At 47.2% G+C, this 20,781-nt stretch overlaps 1 non-coding gene across 1 annotated transcript; it reads left to right on the top strand.

Moving 5' to 3' along the window:
- The first annotated feature begins 15 nt into the window (after positions 1-15).
- LOC149195395 (18S ribosomal RNA) lies at positions 16-1,819 on the top strand. Its single transcript, XR_016255467.1, has one exon. It is a non-coding gene; the product is annotated as an 18S ribosomal RNA (ribosomal RNA).
- Positions 1,820-20,781: the final 18,962 nt, after the last annotated feature.

Genomic DNA, 20,781 nt, shown 5'->3' with positions numbered 1-20,781 from the left:
GAAGTGGTAGGGTGCTACCTGGTTGATCCTGTCAGTAGTCATATGCTCATCTCAAAGATTAAGCCATGCATGTCTAAGTGTGAACTAATTTAGACTGTGAAATTGTGGATGGATCATTAAATCAATTATAGTTTTTTTTATGGTACCATACTACTCGGATAACCGTAGTAATTCTAGAGATAATACGTGCACCAAGTCCCGACTCTTTGGAAGGGATGCATTTTTTAGATAAAAGGTCGGCGCGGGCTTGCCCGCTTCTCTGGTGAATCATGATAACTCGACAGATCGCACAACCCTTGTGCTGGCGATGCTTCATTCAAATTTATACCCTATCAACTTATGATGGTATTATAGAGGCCTACCATCGTGGTGACGGGTGACGAAGAATTAGGGTTCGATTCCGGAGAGGGAGCCTGAGAAACGGCTACCACATCCAAGGAAGGTAGCAGGCACGCAAATTACCCAATCCTGACATGGGGAGGTAGTGACAATAAATAACAATACTGGGCTCATCGAGTCTGGTAATTGGAATGAGTACAATCTAAATCCCTTAACGAGGACCCATTGGAGGGCAAGTCTAGTGCCAGCAGCTGCGGTAATTCTAGCTCCAATAGCATATATTTAAGTTGTTGCAGTTAAAAAGCTCATAGTTGGATCTTGGGTCGTAAAGGTCGGTCTGCCTACTCAGTGTGAACTTGCCCTTCCGTCCCTTTTGTCAGCGGCGTTCTCCTGGCCTTAATTGACTGGGTCACGATTCCGGCGTTGTTACTTTGAAAAAATTAGAGTGCTCAAAGCAAGCTTATGCTCTGAATACATTAGCATGGAATAACGTGATAGGATTCTGGTCCTATTGTGTTGGCCTTCGGGACCAGAGTAATGATTAATAGGGACTTTCGGGGGCATTCGTATTTCATTGTCGGAGGTGAAATTCTTGGTATGAAAGATGGACCACTGTGAAAGAATTTGCCAAGGATGTTTTCATTAATCAAGAATGAAAGTTGGGGGCTTAAAGACGATCAAATACCGTCCTAGTCTCAACCATAAACCATGCCGACCAGGGATCGGCGAATGTTGCTCTAAGGACTCCGCCAGCACCTTCTAAGAAATCAGAGTGTTTGGGTTCCGGGGGGAGTATGGTCGCAAGGCTAAAACTTAAAGGAATTGATGGAAGGGCACCACCAGGAGTGGAGCCTGCGACTTAATTTGACTCAACACGGGGAAACTTACCAGGTCCAGACATATAAGGATTGATAGATTGAGATCTCTTTCTTGATTCTTTGGGTGGTGGTGCATGGTCATTCTTAGTTGGTGGAGCGATTTTTCTGGTTAATTTTGATAATGAATGAGACCTCAGCCTGCTAACTAGCTACGCGGAGGTTCCCCTTCGCGGTGAGCTTCTTAGAGGGACTATGGCTATTTAGGCCATGGAAGTTTGAGGCAATAACAGGTCTGTGATGCCCTTATATGTTCTGGGCCGCACGCGCACTACACTGATGTAGCCAACGAGTTTTTAATCCTGGTTCGAGAGGATCGGGAAATCTTTTCAAATTGGATCGTGATGGGGATAGACCATTGCAATTATTGGTCTTCAACGAGGAATTCCTAGTAAGCACGTGTCATCATGTTGACTATGTCCCTGCCCTTTGTACACACCACCCATCGCTCCTACCGATTGAATGATCCGGTGAAGTGTTCGGATTGCGTCGACGATGGCGGTTCGCCACCATTGACTTCGTGAGAAGTTCATTCAACGTTACCATTTAGAGGAAGGAGAAGTCGTAACAAGGTTACCGTAGGTGAACCTATGGTAGGATCATTGATAGCAGGGGTTTTCTTTTTTGGTTCAGGTTGGTTGGGCGTCGATTGTAATGTGGGAATTTGTGGTGCATCTCGGTTGGCACACAGAGGTGTTGCCTATTTGTAAAATTGGCTGAGTGTGAAACTTGGTGTTTCCCAAGTATACTTGTAAAGCCTCATAAACATTGTAGAGTTGAATAATATATTTTATTCAGGTAGACTCATTGTTCAGGGATTTGCCCCTCCCTTTATACTGTCCAATTGTGTTATTCATGTATAATTGTTGATGATAATGAATGTGTATGGGTGTTCAATGGTATTAAAGGAAACATAATAATACTTGGTTGTGAAAAACAAACTAAGTAGCCTAATTGTTAGGCGTAGTCCATGAACATAAGTATTGGTGAAAAGAAAGTGTTTGGCGGCACCTCACCTCGCCAAGTATGGCTGAAAGACTACTGTAGGCCTGGGGGCATGACACGCGGGGTTCCCATGTCGCTCGCACCATGTTGGGCATGGTGCACGCCTCTTGATACCTGCACGATGGGCGAGCCACCGATGGAAGGCGCGCAAGTGACCCTTGTTGCATGCCCGGATGAAAGAGGTCACCATGTGCGGATGAGTTAGGATGCGCGCAGGTGTGCGACGTGCGGCAACGGGTGTAATCGGTGAGGTGTTGGAGCCGACCCATGGGTGCGACGGTGCCCATGAAGGGATGCGACGGTTCGTTGGAATGGGGCATGTCAAGGTTATGTGGCAGGTCAGCCGGGCATGCATGTTGATGGAGCCGACCCTTGTTATCCTCAAGAGACACAGCCCTTGGGTGAAAGGATGCGTATAAGTAAGGAGGATTCTACTCAATGAAGGGGCATTGAACTCATACTTCCACATCGCAGAACAAGTGCAAAGGAAGGAGTTGGGCGAAAACGGAAGGAAGAGAAGGACGTGGGTAAGAGGGCCGCACTGGCGGGCGGATTACAGAGGGCGGGTCAGGCTTGGTAGCACGGATAGGCAGAGCGGGGCGGGTTACCGTCCGAGAAGGCAGGCCGCACTGCATGCGGGCCATGCACCCTCACTATGGACCACACCGACGGGCAGAGTTTGGGCACCGCGGAAGGGAAAGTTGGGTGGACAGGTTCATAGTTCAGGTGTGGAGTTGTGTCGTGCTGGCTGCGAGCCAATGCAGCACGACCACACGACACGACAGGTTGAAAGAATAATTGAAGAAGATAAATTTATGGTAAGTTATTTTCGCTGCATTGTTAAGAACACTTATTGGAAAATTGACCGAGTGTTGAAGTAGGCGCAAACCGTGTACTCAAGTATTGGTAAAAGAAAAAAGTACGGTGGTGTTGCACCCGCTTATGCGTGGTTGAAATACTACCACTAGGATAGGAGCGTGACATGGGGTCTCCCATTCCCTCCTCGAAAAGGGTCGCCAAATTGCGGGGAACCTGGGGATTCCATGTCCCACCTTGTCGAAATCATCCCGAGTGCGTGAAATTTGGGGTTTTCATATCTCGTCCTGATGGAAATCACCCCAGGTGTAGTAAATTTGGTGTACATCAAGCCTGCAACCTCACATCAAGAAAAAGGCTCGGTTGGTCAAGAGAATGAAGGTTTCTTCATTGGTAAAGGATCTTGCTAAGGATCAAAGGTTGGAGTCTCTTCTAGAGCTAGTCCACCATGGAATATCAAAAGTTGAAAGAAGGACAGAGTGCTAGGGAACGAAGCGCCAAAGAAACAAAGTGCAGAGAGGAGGAAGGACTTGACTTGTGCTTGGGGGATATTATTGTCAAGGGTCTAGGGCTTCACAATGACCAATAAGAAGCTTATGAAAGGGTCTTTTTCTTATGTTTTTGGCACCAGTTTGATGAAAGTAAATACACATGCATTAATAAGAAGAGAAGAAGATTAAGATAACACGATAAATTGAAAAAGAGCTTCACAAATTGTTATCAAGTCTAGAAGAATCCCGCTATACCCCATTGCCCCAGATTCTTCAACGCGGTATCGGAGATAAGGTGACACATCATGGAAAGGGAATCTCAAGAACATTCGCAAGGTTGAAGCATCAAGCCAAGAAGTCTCAATCACATCAAGGACAAGAAGGTCTACCATATATCATTCATCATGGAAGACTACAAAGCAAGAAGAAACGCCTTGTATAAAGGCACCTACAAGAAGAACAAATCAAAGAGGGACCTACATCAAGCTACACCATCTTGAAGAATGAAAGGCACTACGAGTCAAGTCATCAAGAAAGTCCATTTGAAGAAAGCAACTTGAACAATATCAAGATCTAAGGAAGGCAAGCCATCAAGTTTTCAAGAAGAAAGAAAGTTCACTACATCTCAAACTCTATCAAGTAAGTATATGTCCCCTTTTGAGTATACCTCAGTGTCCTTTTGCAAGGAAAGTAACAAATTGGTTGGGACCACTACATGCCCAAATTCCAATGGTTTGGATGCCAAGAGTATGGATGCTACAAAAGGGATTGTCCTAAACTTAATAAGGACAACAACAACAAGAGAAAAAGGGAAGAAGCTCATGTAACTCAAGAAGTGAAAGAAGACGACAAGAAGCAAAAGAAGGAAGATCCTCCTATGACTAAGTCAACCTCTTTGCTTAAATTCTTCTTTCAAAGGGAGTATAGGTCTCATTGGGGGTCCCATTTATGGGATTCAAGAGAGGATGATATACATGCGAGAGCAGATGAAGCAAGAAAGCCTACACCAATCGAGGAGAACTATCAAATAAATCCGCGATGATAAAAACATAATCAAGATGAGGTATGTATGCATCAAAGTTTAAGTCATGTCATCATATATATTGATTGGGTCATGGGAAAAGTTCTAGAATAAAAGGATCTATTTCGCCAACGACATGCTCGGAGGCATGTGCTACAGTGGAGTAAAGGTCAATCAATCCAATAAGAAGCAAATGAAGAACATCGCGGTCACAAAGAATAACTATTTGACAAGATTCCTCAACATCTCTCGAAAGAAGGCACGAAAACTATAACAAAGGAAGAAAAAGATAAAGGACCCTTGACACCTACGAAGGCCTTGGAGATAGTAAGGTGCAGATAACCGATTCAACTCTACAAATATGTCATGATGAAGAGCAATATCACGATGAAGTCATGAAGGGCCACTAAATCAAAGTACGGGAACAAGCGAGTACAACTAAGCATCCATGTGATAAGTGTTATGAAGGATAGACAAGGTGACAAAGGAGTAGCTAGATGACAAAAAGGACTTGATATATATCAATAAGGCCACTTTCCACAAAGGGAGCAATGACATGACAAAACAGGGGGGAAAGTGATCGATGGCCAGTACCCTGCGAAGAAGAAGTTTAAACAAAGACTTCATGACATCGAAGGAAAGAAGGAGATCAAGCAGCTGAAGGACCCATGAAGAAGACGTTGTTGATGAATGGACAAGTCCCTAGCTAAGAGGGAGTTCTAACAAGTTCCCAACTACAAAGGAGCTTGGGCAAGTTCCTTGTCAGAGGAAACTTGGGCATGTCTTCCCCAATCAAGGGGAAGAGATAGACACAACATTCTTGTCTTCACTTGGCAAGAAATAATGGGAGGGTTGGGCAATCATTTGGCATTTGATGCTCTTTGAGGATGTGTAGGGCACCCAAGACAAGAGTAGGCAAGAGGAGCAATATTCTTTGAGGGCTGGGAACCCAAGACAAGAATTGTCCTGGAAGATCATACTCAGGGAACACCTAGGTGGATATGTACCTTTAGAGACAATGACCAAGGTGTTTATAAGCCATTGGCCTCACCAACATTGTGCTCTGATCTTATGAGAGATAAAGTTGTTAGTCAAGGCCTTGCTATGAACAATGTTGGCTAATATGATGCTATAACAGATGGGTTTCCAATCTGGTTTCTCTTATGTGAATTATTCAAGATTGAAAAATAGTCAAACACCTTGTAATGATTTATGAATACCTCCCTAGTTAAGAGGGGGTGTTGAAGAAAGTGTAACTGGGTTCGGTCTTCATAAATGTACTTTTGATATTTGTATTTATTAAAGAAAATAAATATATATATATATATATATATATATATATATATATCTTATATTTGTCATTGAGTTTCTTGCTCATTGAAATAGGCCTAGCAAATGTTAAACTGTTATAAAGAGTCAAAATAAAATGTTGAAGACTTTAAGTGCATGTTACGAAGGTATATTTATGTATTAGAGTAAAAGATATTCCTACCCTCGTGCCTTCGTTCGGGTCGTGTGCCCGTTCAAACCCCAAATTTCCTTCGGGCAGGTCGGGTCATCCCGTGTCGTGCTATGTGTGGGGGTGTGCAGGCACATGTGGGCGTGCTGAAAATGCTAAGTCATGACTGCCCGTGTGCCTTCTTTGTTCGGGTCGTGCACCCATGGAAACCCCAAATTTTGTTCGGGCGATTCGGGTCAGCTCGCCCAGGGCGGGTCGGGTCGTGCTGTGCCATTTGTGGGTGCCCCGGCACACGTGGCTGTGCCAAAAATTCTAAGTCATCACCACCTGTGTGTCTTCTGTACATTCGTGTGGCCCGTTTTCTCGACGCTCCCTCAGGCCTTCGTTCGGGTCGTGCACCCATGGAAACCCCAAATTTCGTTCGGGCCGTGCACACATGGAAACCCCAAAATTTTTTCGGGCGGGTCAGGTCGTGTCGTGTGTGGGTGCCATGCAAACGCGTTCGGGCGAGTCGAGTCGGGTCAGGTCATGCCATGCCGTGCGCGGGTGCTCGGGAACATGTGGTCGTGCAAAAAATGTTAGGGCGTGACCACCCGTGTGCCTCCTGCACGTTCGCGCAACCCGTTTGCCCCACGCTCTGTCGTGCCTTTGTTCGGGCGGGTCAGGTCGTGCCATGCATGGGTGCTCGGGCACACGTGGTAGTGCCAAAAATGCTAAGTCATGACCCCCCATGTGCCTTCTAAACGTTCGTGCAGCCCGTTTTCCCGACGCTGCCTTGTGCCTTCATTCGGGCCACGCACCCATGGAAACCCCAAATTTCGTTCAGGTTGTGCATACAAGGAAACCCCAAATTTTGTTTGGGTCGGGTCGTGTTGTGTTGTGTGTGGGTGCCCGTGCAAATGCGTTCGGGCTGGTGGGGTTGGTTCGCACAAGGTCGGTCGGGCCGTGTCATGACGTGTGTGGGTGCCTAGGCACACGTGTCCGTGCCAAAAATGCTAAGTCGTGACCGATCATGTGTCTTCTGCACATTCGTGTGGCCCATTTGCCTGATGCTCCCCCGTGCCTACGTTTGGGTCATGTGCCCCCGGAAGCCGCAAAATTTCGCTCGGGTCATGCGCCCATGGAATCCCTAAATTTCATTCTGGTGGGTCGAGTAGTGTCGTGTGTGGTGCCCGTGCAAACGGGTCGGGTCGTGTCGTGTCGTGTCGTGTGACGGTGCCCAGAGCACACGTAGCTGTATAAAAAATGCTAAGTTGTGACTGGGGGTGGGCTTTGTGCACAATCGTGCTGCTCCTTTGCCCGAATCTCCCTTGTGACTTCATTTTGGTCTTGTGTCGGAGCCCATGTAAGCTCGTTCGAGCGGGTCGTTTGCCATGTAAACACTCGTTCGGGTGGGACGTTTGCCATGTAAACTCATTCGAGCAGGTCGTTTGAGGGTGCCCGTGTGAACTCGTTCGGGCGGGTCGGGCGAGGTCGTCTGTGCAAAAATGTTCGGGTGGGTCGGGTGATGGTGTCCGTACAAACGCGTTTGGGCATCTGGGGTGAGGACGTTCGTGCAAACTCCTTCGGGCGGATCGGGTAAGGGCTTCCATACAAACCCGTTCAGGCGGGTCGTTCGGCCGGGTCGTTCGGGCGAGTGCGTCCGTGCAAACTTGTTCGGGTGGGTCGGGTGAGGGCGTCCGTGTCAACTCGTTCGGGCGGGTCATTTGAGGGCATCCGTGTGAACTCGTTCGGGCGGGTCGTTTGAGGGCATCCGTGTGAACTCGTTCAGGCGGGTTGTTCAGGGGAGGGCGCGCCCGGGCGAACAAGCCCATATCAAAAATGCTAAGTTGTAAACCCGAGGTTGGCTTTGTGCACGTTCGTGCAGATTGTCTGTCTGGCTCTCCCTTGTCGCTTCTTTTCGGTCATGCGGGCAGCCACGCAAATTCGTTCGGGAGGGTCGTTTGAGGGCGTCCGTGTGAACTCATTCAGGTAGGTCGTTCAGGTGAGGGTGCGTCCAGGCGAACGAGCCTGTATCAAAAATTCTAAGTTGTGACCCGAGGTTGGCTTTGTGCATGTTCGTGCAGCTCGTTTTCCTGGCTCTCCCTTGTCGCTTCGTTTCGGTCGTGCGGGCGGCCACACAAATTCGTTCAGGCGGGTCGTTTGAGGGCGTCCACGTGAACTCCTTCGGGGGGGTCATGAGGGCGAACGAGCCTGTATCAAAAATGCTAAGTTGTGACCCGAGGTTGGCTTTATGCACGCTCATGCATCTCGTTTTCCCGGCTCTCCCTTGTCACTTCGTTTCGGTCGTTCGGGTGGGTCATTTGAGGGCGTTCGTGTGAACTTGTTCGGGCAACGGTGCGCTCGGGTGAACGAGCCCATATCAAAAAATGCTAAGTTGTAACCCGAGGTTGGCTTTGTGCATGTTCATGCAGCTCGTTTGCCCAGCTCTCCCTTGTCGCTTCATTTCGGTCGTTCGGGCGCCCATGCAAAATCGTTTGGGCGGGTCGTTTGAGGGCGTCTGTGTGAACTCGTTCGGGCGGGTGTTTCGAGCGAGGGCGCGCTTGGGCGAACGAGCCCGTATATAAAAATGCTAAGTTGTGACCCAAGGTTTGCTTTGTGCACGGTCGTGCAGCTCGTTTGCCCGGCTCTCCCTTGTCGCTTCTTTTTAGTTGTTCAGGCACCCATGCAAAATCGTTCGGGTGGTTCGTTTGAGGGCGTCTATGTGAACTTGTTCGAGCAGGTCGTTCAGACGAGGGCCCGCCTGGCCAAACAAGCCCATATCAAAAAATGTTAAGTTGTGACACGAGGTTAGATTTTTGCACGTTCATGCAGCTCATTTGCCCGGCTCTCCCTTGTTGCTTCGTTTCGGTCGTTCGGGTGGGTCATTTGAGGGCATCCATGTGAACTCTTTCGGGTAGGTTTTTCATGCGAGGGCGCACCCGGGCGAATGAGCCCGTATCAAAAAATGCTAAGTTGTGGCACGAGGTTGGCTTTATGCATGTTCGTGCAGCTCGTTTTCCCGGCTCTCCCTTGTCTCTTCATTTCAGTCGTTCGGGCGGGTCATTTGAGGGCATCCATGTGAACTCATTTCAGCGGGTCGTTCGGGTGAGGGCGCGCCCAGGCGAACGAGGCCGTATCAAAAAATGCTAAGTTGTGACTCGAGGTTGGCTTTGTGGACGTTCGTGCAGCTCATTTTCCCAACTCTCCCTTGTCGCTTCTTTTCGGTCGTTCGGGCGGGTTGTTTGAGGGTGTCCATGTGAACTCGTTCGGGCAGGTTGTTCGGGCGAGGACGCGCCCAGGTGAACGAGCCCGTATCAAAAAATTCTAATTTGTGACCTGACGTTGGCTTTGTGCACGTTCGTGCAACTTGTTTGCCCGGCTCTCCCTTGTCACTTTGTTTCAATTGTTCAGGTGGGTCGTTTGAGCGTGTCCATGTGAACTCATTTGGGTGGGTCGTTCAGGCGAGGGCGCGGCCGGGTGAACGAGCCCGTATCAAAGAATGCTAAGTTGTGACCCGAGGTTAGCTTTATGCATGTTCGTGCAGCTCGTTTTCCCGACTCTCCTTTGTCGCTTCGTTTCGATCGTTCGAGTGGGTCGTCTGAGGGCGTCTGTGTGAACTTGTTCGGTCGGGTCGTTCTGGTGAGGGCGTGCCTGGGCAAATGAGCCTGTATCAAAAAATGCTAAGTTGTGACCCGAGGTTGGATTTGTGCATGTTCGTGCAACTTGTTTTCCTAGCTCTCCCTTGTCGATTCGTTTATGTCGTTCGGGCGCCCATGCAAAATCGTTCGGGCGGGTCGTTTGAGGGCGTCTGTGTGAACTCCTTCGGGTGGGTCGTTTGGGCGAGGGTGCGCCCAGGTGAATGAGCCTGTGTCAAAAAATGCTAAGTTGTGACCCAAGGTTGGCTTTGTGCACGTTCGTGTAGCTTGTTTGCCCAACTCTCCCTTGTCGCTTCATTTCAGTCATTCGGGTGCCCATGCAAAATCGTTCGGACGGGTCGTTTGAGGGCATCCATGTGAACTTGCTCGGGCGGGTCGTTCGAGTGAGGGCGCGCCCAGGCGATCGAGCCCGTATCAAAAAATGCTAAGTTGTGACCCGAGGTTGGCTTTGTGCATGTTCGTGCAGCTTGTTTTCTCGGCTCTCCCTTGTTGCTTCGTTTCGGTCGTACGGGTGCCCATGAAAATTCGTTCGGGTGGGTCATTTGAGGGTGTCCATGTGAACTCGTTCGAGCGAGGGCGCTCCCGGGCGAATGAGCTCGTATCAAAAAATGCTAAGTTGTAACCTGAGGTTGGCTTTGTGCATGTTCTTGCAGCTCATTTGCCCGGCTCTCCCTTGTTGCTTCATTTCGGTCGTGCGAGCACCCATGAAAATTCGTTCGGGTGGGTCCTTTGAGGGCATCCGTGTGAACTCGTTTGGGCGAGGGCGCTCCCGGGTGAATGCGCCTGTATCAAAAAATTCTAAGTTGTGACCCGAGGTTGGCTTTGTGCACGTTCATGTAGCTCGTTTTCCCGGCTCTCCCTTGTCGCTTCGTTTCAGTCGTTCGGGCACCCATGCAAAATCGTTCGGGCGGGTCGTTTGAGGGCGTTTGTGTGAACTCGTTCGGGTGGGTCGCTCGGGCGAGGGCGCACCCAGGTGAATGAGCTGTATCAAAAAATGCTAAGTTGTGACCTGAAGTTGGCTTTGTGCACGTTCGTGCAACTCGTTTTCCCAGCTCTCCCTTGTCGCTTAGTTTCGGTCGTTCGGGCGGGTCATTTGAGGGCGTCCATGTGAACTCGTTTGGGCAGGTCATTCAGGCGAGGGTGCGCCCGGGAGAACGAGCCCATATCAAAAAATTCTAAGTTTGTGACCCGAGGTTGGCTGTGTGCACAATCATGCAGCTCATTTTCCTGGCTCTCCCTTGTCGCTTCGTTTCGATCGTTCGGGCACCCATGCAAAATCATTCGAGCGGGTCATTTGAGGGCATTCGTGTGAACGCGTTCAGGCGAGGGCACGCTTGGGCAAGCTAGCCTGTATCAAAAAATGCTAGGTTGTGACCTGAAGTTGGCTTTGTGCACGTTCATGCAGCTCATTTTCCTGGCTCTCCCTTGCCTCTTCGTTTCGGTCATTCGAGCGCCTATGACAAATTGTTCGGGCGGGTCATTTGAGGGCTTCCGTGTGAACTCGTTTCGGCAAGGGCACGCCTGGACGAACGAGCCCGTATCAAAAATGCTAAGTTGTGACACGAGGTTGGTTTTGTGCACGTTCATGCAGCTCGTTTGCCTGGCTCTCCCTTGTCGCTTTGTTTCGGTTGTTCGGGTGGGTTGTTTGAGGGCATCCGTGTGAACTCGTTCGGGCGAGCGTGTGCCCGAGCGAACGAGCCCGTATAAAAAATGTTAAGTTGTGACCTGTTATCACTAGAATCTATAGTTCATGTATATGTTAATTGTCCATAAGTTTTATAAAGTCTTGAGGTCTTGTAAATAGGTTTGTTAACTTATGTCAATTTCAAATTTTGAAACTCAAGAGTTATGAATGAAATTCGTGTAAAGGCAAGGGCATTAGTCATCTTCCATCATGGTTAGTTATGTCATGTCATGTCATTGGTACTTGCGCAGTTTCGCAGCGCGGGTATGATCTCTTAGGTACTTGCGCAGTTTCGTAGCGCGAGTGTGATTGGTCAGTTCTGCTGCTAAATAATGTTTGCGTGTTTTCGTAGCGGCCCGTTTGTCAGCGATTTCGTAGCGCATTCCTTTAAATTTGAACTGCCCGCGCTACGAAATCGGGGTTTCGGGCTGTTGTGCAGCATTTTTCCTTGAATGTCTAATCCGAGAAGTAGTGAGTCACGAGTCCGGTTATGATTGTTTCCTCACACCATTTATGTGTCATGATTAGCCATTACTTTGCCATCAGGTCTGATTTCATTGAGTTAGGTGTCAGTTTGGAGGACGTTATAGGAAGTGGTCATTCCATAATGTGTTTTTCATAACATATGAATGTCTTCTGCTCTATGAAAAGCGTGAGCTTTATTCTAAACAGACTACTGCAAGCGAACCTGATTTCTACAGCCAAAGAGTGTTTTCGTGCTGCAAACCACCGTCATTTCCTTGTGTAGAATTGTGCAAAGAAACATGGAAAGAAAGGAGCACCGTTCGGGTAGATGTGTGAGAGCAGAGCCGGAGGGATTAGATGTAACCCTCAGGGATGAGGAAGTAGCAAAGGCGTTCAGAGGTGCTGGTTGTTGGCGGTTTTGTGAAAAACTCAAAGGTGGACATGCAGAAGTGACCAAGGCATTTGCAGTGAACTTCACGGGATTAAATTCAAAAGTGGCCATGCTGGAATTTCCGGTTTCCCCTGAAGTCATTTCTACAGTCACAGAAATCCCAAGAGGTGGCCAAGAATGGTTCAAGAATTTCAAGTTTGATATGGGTCCGTGTAAGGAGTTCTTAAAGGCACCATATGTAGACGAAGATCTTGCTAAAGCTATCCCAAGGAGCTATCTTAAGGAAAATTATGCTACATTATTGACATGCATCCAGAGGTACTTGACATGTGAAGGTCGGTACAACAAAGTCTACTCATATCATTTCAAGCTGCTACTACACTTCACTGGTAAGAGCTCAATAGACATCCCTTTTTACTTATTCAGGAGTATTACTAAGATGTGTGACAAGATTCAGTTGAAGAAGGAAGCTTATGAAACATCTCTTTTTCATCATGGTCTGGTTAAATTATTGGTGTTGGATAGCCTACATAAAATTGGTAAGGACTAGGATTCGTTTGTATTCATGGCCGGTTTCCCTAGTAAAACGGGCCTCACTCCATTACCTGTAAGAGAAAGAGAGGATAGGAGTGAGGATACTACTTTGGCTGAGATTAGGAAAGAAATAACAGACCATAAGAAGCCCAAAGCTAAAACAAAGAAGCCAGAGAGGTCTGTAACAGTCAAAGAAACACCTGAAGCATCAGTAGTCAAAACTTCAAAATCATCTAAAGTATCTGAAAAAGAAGCTTCTAAGTTGCCTCTTAAAGAAACACCAGAATCATCTAAACAGAAGACTCACAAAAGAAAAGATGAAATTAAGTCTAGTGAAGTTGAAAGAGTTTCAAGAGTAAGAACTAGAGGCCAGCTGAACAAAGAAAAAGGAAAATCAGCTCATGTGGAAGAGAGTCCTGTTTCTAAGGGTAGTCTAAATGATTTGTTGGAAGCCATTGAATTAGAACAAGAACATCCAATTCAAGTTGAACCACTTGAAATAGAACAAGATCAATTGGTATCACCTATGCATATTGATCTAACACAATCTTCACCTGAGAGTTCTAAGAAGTCAAAGGCTTCCAAAAGGTTAAAGTTTGAAGAACCAGGTGAAGAGTATGCCTTTAAACCTCGCAGACCAATGACTAGGAGGCAAATGAAGGAAGCAGAAAAGGCTCAAAAAGAGAAAGTCCCTTCAGACATGCCTAGGACAAAGGCACTTGAAATCTTCTCTGAAATAGTCCAAGCAGCTAAAAACAAGAATAAGGACAATAAGGTGGTTATTAGTCAAAGTGGAAATGTGATTGCCATTAAAAAACAAGCTGGAGCAAGTAAGGAGATACCTCAGGTTCATAATATCTTTAAAGAGAAGGCAGTGAGATATACTAGTTATAAGAAAGCTGTGATGAAAGGTAAAACAAGTTTGATCAGTCAAGCTAGTTCGGTATCTGACGCCTATGTATGGACAGTACCAGCTCTAAAATAGGCAAAAACTATGAAACAAATGAATGCAAGTCTAAGAGCAGAGAACAAGAAGTTGAAGGAGGAAGTCATCAGCCTGAAAGAAAAGCTAGACAAGCTAGTTAAATGATTCAAGGAGGAATGTGTTTTCTCAAATTTTGATATATTTTGGGCCATTGTCTTTTTAAAAGTTTTTGAGACTTTTTTGTGTCTTCACACCTGTATGGAAAGACTAAAGGAATCATAGATTTGAAATATTGCTGTTTTGAGGTTCATATATTTAATTTTGATGACCTACAGCAGTTTCGTAGCGCGCTACGAAACTGCTGTAGATGACTGGTTAGGTTTAAAGCTTGAGTTGGAATGCTGAGGTCAGCATATATTTAAAGAGATGGTTTAATATCAGCATGGAGATTATAGAAGATCAGTCAGATATTTTGAAAAGGAGGCCAGGTGTAAATATTCAAAGAAAAAGCCGAAGTTTTGTCTTTTGCCTAAAAGTCACTTTATCTCCGAAATTTTAGGGTTTGGATAGAGCTGCTGAGGTGTTAAATGATACACTTGTCCAGTTGTGGGATGGTTGGGTTATGAGTTCTCTTCAGTTACACGGGACTATCCAAGGTTTAAATGGCTTAAAGATGGATCATTAATATATGAACACCGAGGGGAGGCAGCAACCAAGAATATAGGCTTCATTTTCTTTTCGGTTGTTGAATCATCTATGCATCAAGTATCCGGAGCTGTATATACATTGAATCTGTTTTAAGTTTGGATATGGTTATTATTGCAATACTACAGGTGGAAAGCTCCAAGGACACAGCAGGGTATACAAGGAAGAAGACTTAAAGTGCCAATATGATGGAATCCTCTGTTTTCGTAGCATCATATCTCTTGTAATCAATTAGTTTGTTTATGTTATTGTTAAGGTCATTTATGTCAAAAGCCCGAGCTCCCTTCATGCTTGATGAGGAGTCTCGTACAGCAGTGTTTTGATAGGCTATATATAGGAATAACTTAGATGTAAAAAAGGTTGGATACTTAATAGAAAAAGTGTGTTGTTTTGGGCCACTGTAAGACCTTTTTTGACAGTAATAGTAAAACAGAGTTATTCTCTTCTCAAGATTCTCGAAGGATTGTCATGGTCAAATGAAGTGATGACGTGTTATACCTTATGTTATTTTATGGTTTTGTTGTATGCAATCACTCAGAATTCATAATTATATGCTCTGACTTCCTGTGTATACAGCAAGCTATGTGTGGTGGAATATGTTTGACTTGTAATGTTAAGAGCCTTGATTTCTATGAGATCACTGTGTTTTTCTTGTCTACTTGATATTATAGACTCCATAGCCCAATGAGATATCTTTTGGTGTGTTTCCAACCAGTTATATTTTCATAAGTAAATGAAGAGTTAGCCATCTAGTGTGTGAAGGATTTTATCAAGAGTTTTGAGAGAGCCCTCTCTGATCAAAGAGGCTAATCTTTGGTCTAAAGATAGGTTGAAATAGTTACATGAGACCATGCTTAGTTGCAGCCCCTAGTACTGGTTTTGTGATAACATGACCCAAGGTTGGCTTTGTGCATGTTCGTGCAGCTCGTTTTCCCGGCTCTCCCTTGTCGCTTCATTTTGGTCGTGCGGGCGCCCATGCAAATTCGTTCGGGTGGGTCATTTGATGGCGTCCATGTTAACTCGTTCGGGCGGGTCATTCGAGCGAGGGCGCACATGGGCCAATGAGCCCATATCAAAAATGCTAAGTTGTGACCCGAGGTTGGCTTCGTGCACGTTCATGCTGCTTGTTTGCCCGACTCTCCCTTGTCGCTTTGTTTCGGTCGTGCGGGCGCCAATGCAAATTCCAGATGATCCGAGAGACAAGTTTTATTTCCATGTGAAAGGTGGGTTGGTAATCGAGTTGTGTTTTCGGGTTTTCCTAAACGATGGCCTTGGGACATTTGTAGGGCAGCTGATTTTCATCTTCTCTCCATCCCCACTCGGTAGCGCATGAGTGGTAATGTTGGCCACGCTCATATTGGGAGGCATATGTGAACATTTCCCCTTCTGCTCTCCAAGTTCTTGGAGCTATATGGGCTATTGTGGTGTGGCTCCCTAGCTCGTCCTGGTCCCCCTCGTGCCCCTCTAGATGATACCAGTGACAGGTTTTCTTTCCGTGTGAAAGTTGGGTTGGTAATCGAGTTGTGTTTTCGGGTTTGCCTGAACGGTGGCCATGGGTCGTTTGTAGGGCAGTTGATTTTCATCTTCTCTCCATCCCCACTCGGTAGCGCATGAGCAGTAATGTTGGCCATGCTTGTCTTGGGAGGCATATGTGAACAATTACCCTTCCACTCTCCAAGTTCTTGGAGCTGTATGGGCTGTTGTGGTGTGGCTCTCTGGCTCATCTTGGTCCCCGCGTGCCCCTCTAGATGATGCCAACGACGGGGTTTCTTTTCATGTGAAAGGTGGGTTGGTAATCGAGTTGTGTTTTTAGGTTTTCCTGAACGATGGCCTTGGGTCATTTGTAGGGCGACCAATTTTCATCTTCTCTTCATCCCCACTTGGTAGCGCATGAGCGGTAATGTTTTCCATGCTTGTCCTGGGAGGCATTTGTGAAAAATTACCCTTCCGCTCTCCAAGTTCTTGGAGCTGTATGGGCTATTGTGGTGTGTCTCCCTGGCTCGTCCTAGCCCCCTCGTCCCCCTCCATATGATACAAGTGATAGGTTTTCTTTCCGTGTGAAAGGTGGGTTGGTAATCGAGTTGTGCTTTCGGGTTTGCCTGAACGATGGCCTTGGGTCGTCTCTAGGGCAGCCAATTTTCATCTTCTATCCATCCCCACTCAGTAGCGCATGAGTGGTAATGTTGGTCATGCTCATCCTGGGAGGCATATGTGAACAATTCCCCTTCTGCTCTCCAAGTTCTTGGAGCTGTATGGGCTGTTGTGGTGTGGCTCCTCGGCTCGTCTTGGTCCCCGCGTTCCCCTCCAGATGATACTAGTGATAGGTTTTCTTTCCATGTGAAATGTGGGTTGGTAATTGAGTTGTGTTTTCAGGTTTTCCTGAACGATGACCTTGGGTAATTCGTAGGGCGGCCCATTTTCATCTTCTCTCCATCTCCACTGGGTAGCGCATGAGTGGTAATGTTGGCCAGGCTTGTCCTGGGAGGCATATGTGAACAATTCCCCTTCCGCGCTCCAAGTTCTTGGAGTTGTATGGGCTATTTTGGTGTCACTCCATAGCTGATCTTGGTCCCCTTGTGCCCCTCCAGATGATACCAGCGATGGGTTTTCTTTCCGTGTGAAAGGTGGGTTGGTAATCAAGTTGTGTTTTCGAGTTTTCTTGAACGATGGCCTTGGGTCATCTGTATGGCGGCCGATTTTCATCTTCTCTCCATCCCCACTCGGTAATGCATGAGCGGTAATGTTGGCCATGCGCGTCCTGGGAGGAATATGTGAACAATTCCCCTTCTGCTCTCCAAGTTCTTGGAGCTGTATGGGCTGTTGTGGTGTGGATCCCTAGCTCGTCCTGGTCCCCTCATGCCCCTCCAGATGATACCAACGACAGGTTTTCTTTCCGTGTGAAAGGTGGGTTGGTAATCGAGTTGTGTTTTCGCGTTTGCTTGAACGATGGCCTTGGGTCATCTGTAGGGCAGTCGATTTTCACCTTCTCTCCATCCCCACTCGGTAGCGCATGAGCGGTAATGTTGGCAAGGCTCGTCCTGGGAGGCATATGTGAACAATTCCCCTTCCGCTCTCCAAGTTCTTGGAGCTGTATGGGCTATTATGGTGTGGCTCCCTGGCTCGTCCTGGTCCCCCTCGTACCCCTCCAGATGATAACAGCAACAAGTTTTCTTTTCGTGTCAAAGGTGGGTTGGTAATCGAGTTGTGTTTTCGCGTTTGCCTGAATGACGACCTTGGGTCATTTGTAGGGTGGCCTATTTTCATCTTCTCTCCATCCCCACTCGGTAGCGCATGAGTGGTAATGTTTCCCATGCTTGTCATGGGAGGCATATTTGGAAAATTGCTCTCTAAGTTCTTGAAGTTGTAGGGGTTGTTGTGGTTTGGCTTCTTGGCTCGTCTTGGTCCCCTTGTGCCCCTCCAGATGATACCAGCGACAGGTTTTCTTTCTGTGTGAAAGGTAGGTTGGTAATCAAGTTGTGTTTTTGGGTTTGCTTGAATGATGACCTTGGGTCATTGGTAGGGTGTCCGATTTTCATCATCTCTCCATCCCCACTCGGTAGCGCATGAGCAGTAATGTTGGCCATGCTCGTCCTAGGAGGCATGTGTGAACAATTCCCCTTCTTCTCTCCATGTTCTTGGAGCTGCATGGGTTGTTGTGGTGTGGCTCCTTGGCTCATCCTGGTCCCCCCCGTGCCCCTCCAGAAGATACCGGTGACAGGTTTTCTTTCTGTGTGGAAGGTGGGTTGGTAATCGAGTTGCTTCATCGGGTTTGCCCGAACGATGGCCTTGGGTCATTTGTAGGGCGGTCGATTTTCATCTTCTCTCCATCCCCACTCGGTAGCACATGAGTGGTAATGTTTGCGATGCTCATCCCCATCCCTCTTTCCCATCCCAATGATAAGGATGTTGAAAGTTTTCTCGGCGCTCCTTTAAGCCTTCGTTGTTGCGGTCCCAGATGGAAGCCCCAAAACTCCATCGTGCCTATGTCGCTATCGTGCCCCTCGGTTGTTGCGAATAGAGAATTTTTGATTGGGCTGGGTAGCCATTTGTGGCTCCATTGAAATTGGCTCCTCGTTATATTGTTCACCTCCTCCATATTTGGTGTTGAGGATTTTGCTTTTCATGTGAAAGGTGGGTTGGTAATTGAGTTGGTTTTTTGGGTTTGCCTCAAGAATGGCCTTGGGTCATTTGTAGGGTGTCCTATTTTCATCTTCTCTCCATACCCACTCGGTAGTGCATGAGCGGTAATGTTTTCCATGCTTGTCCCTGGAGGCATATGTGAACAATTCCCCTTCTGCTCCAAGTTTTGGGAGTTGTATGGGTTGTTGTGGTGTGGATCCTTGTGATGGCTAGCCTCTTCATTGTTCGGCTGTTTATGGTGCCGGTGTCTTGTGCTTGTACTCTTTCGGTGTTGGCATTGTCGGTTGAGATGCATACATTTAAGAGGGACGCAGAAGGGTTTTGGTTGTAAACCACCTACCCTCCATCTTGCTTGCTTTTTCCGTCAGGCTATGTGAGGCGCTATTCTCCTTATTTTAATGTCAAGGGTTGGAATTCATTTCAAAGTGCACATCTTTTGTGGTTGCGTTGGCTTTGAGGTTTTGATAGATGTGTTGGACCATATGTTTGATCGAGGGGTCAACTTTTCCCTTGCATCTTGCATGCATGGCAGGCTTTTGCGGTTGGAAATGTTAAGTTGTAACGTTTATGGGCATTTGTTGTTTTGATTTTGTATGTGCTCCTGGTCTAATGGGGAGGAGGCTTGCTATATTGATGGTGGGGGATATCTGGAAGAAGGATTTCGAGGTGGAATACTTCGACCTTCCTCCTTTGCGTGGAGGTGGCTGTAGGGGAAAATTATTCATCGTTCGATCGGTAAAGTTGTGGGAAATCTCCTAGGTTGCATGTACGTAGGGTGCATGGGGTGCAGAGCTACCCGATCCCTCCTCCTATTTGGATATGTGTTCTTGTATTGTGTAGCGAACCTCTTGATTTTCATCTATTTCCTTCCTTTGCCTTCGCATCGTGGTTGCCACATGCGGTCAAGTGATCGAGGTCCACCATTGTTGCTGTCGCAGGTGGACTCCTAGGTGGCCTCGGTGCATGGCATGGAGGGTTGGGGGGCATTTCTAAGAGAGGTTGTGGGCTTGGTTGGTCTTGTTTTATTTCCTTCCATCTCTTCTCTGCATTGAGGCTGCCGCAGGTGATCATGCGATCGAGGTCCATCGTTGCTGCTGTCCGGGTGGACTCCTAGGTGGCCTCTCTGCGGGGAGGGTTGGGGGGCACTTGTTGTTTCAATTGTGTATGCGCTCGTGGTCCAATGGGGAGGAGGCTTGCTACTATAGCCATTGATGGTGGGGGCTATCTGGAAGAACGATTTCGAGGTGGAATGCTTCGACCTCCCTCCTTTGCGTGGAGGTGGCCGTAGGGGAAAATTGTTCATTGCTCAGTCGATAAAGCTGTGGGAAATCTCCTAGGTTACCTGTACATAGGGTGCGTGGGGTGCGGAGCTGCCCGATCCCTCCTCCTATTCGGATATGTGTTCTTGTATTGTGTAGCGACCCTCTTGATTTGCATTTATTTCATTCCTTTGCCTTTGCATCATGGTTGCCATAGGCGGTCAAGTGACCTAGGTCCACCGATGCCGCTGTCACGGGTGGACTCCTAGGTGGCCTCAGTGCGTGGCGTGGAGGGTCGGGGGGCATTTCTAAGAGAGGTTGTGGGCTCGGTTGGTCTTGTTTTATTTCCTTCTGTTTCCTCTCTGCATTGAGGCTGCCGCGGGCGATCATGCGATCGAGGTCCATCGTTGTTGCTGTCCGGGTGGACTCCTAGGTGGCCCCTGTGCGAGGAGGGGAGGGGTGGGTTGGGGGACATTTTTGAGGGAGGTTGCGGGCTATTATGAAACCAGCTCAAGAAAAGATAGAAAAGATAGATCAACGCCTTAGAATTCAGCCTCTTTGAGGGGGAAACCTCCTTTACATTACATAAATGAACAATTCTTGGATGATACAAATGACAAAACCTCCTTTCTATATATAGGAGTCTAAGGAGTCACAATATAATCCAGCCGACCTAACAATAATAATATAAAGCCACAAAAATAACAATAGAGGGATTCTATGGGGCACAGAAATAATAATATGGGGGTAATAGGGGCACAACAATATAAATAAGGGGTATAACTACAATAGTAATGGGGTAATCACTAGTATTATAGGGACCCAACATTCCCCTCTCCTTCAAAAAAGTGTTGTCCTCAACGCTTGAGTAATTCTGGATACTTCTACATAAAATTCTCATCCTCCCATGTGGAATCTTCAGCGGATAAGTTCTTCCACTTGATAAGATACTCTGAAATTGATCGATTTCGTAGCTGTCGAGTTCTTGTTTCTGTGACTGCTTCCGGTTCCAATATAATTTTTCCTTCCTCGTC

Source organism: Pinus tabuliformis, chromosome 2_2, assembly GCF_031772625.1.
Source record: "Pinus tabuliformis cultivar Carrire ecotype Pingquan chromosome 2_2, CPIR1, whole genome shotgun sequence".
Lineage (NCBI taxonomy): Eukaryota > Viridiplantae > Streptophyta > Pinopsida > Pinales > Pinaceae > Pinus > Pinus tabuliformis.
Note: the sequence above shows the minus strand (reverse complement) of the source record. Positions and strands in the feature narration are given on the sequence as shown.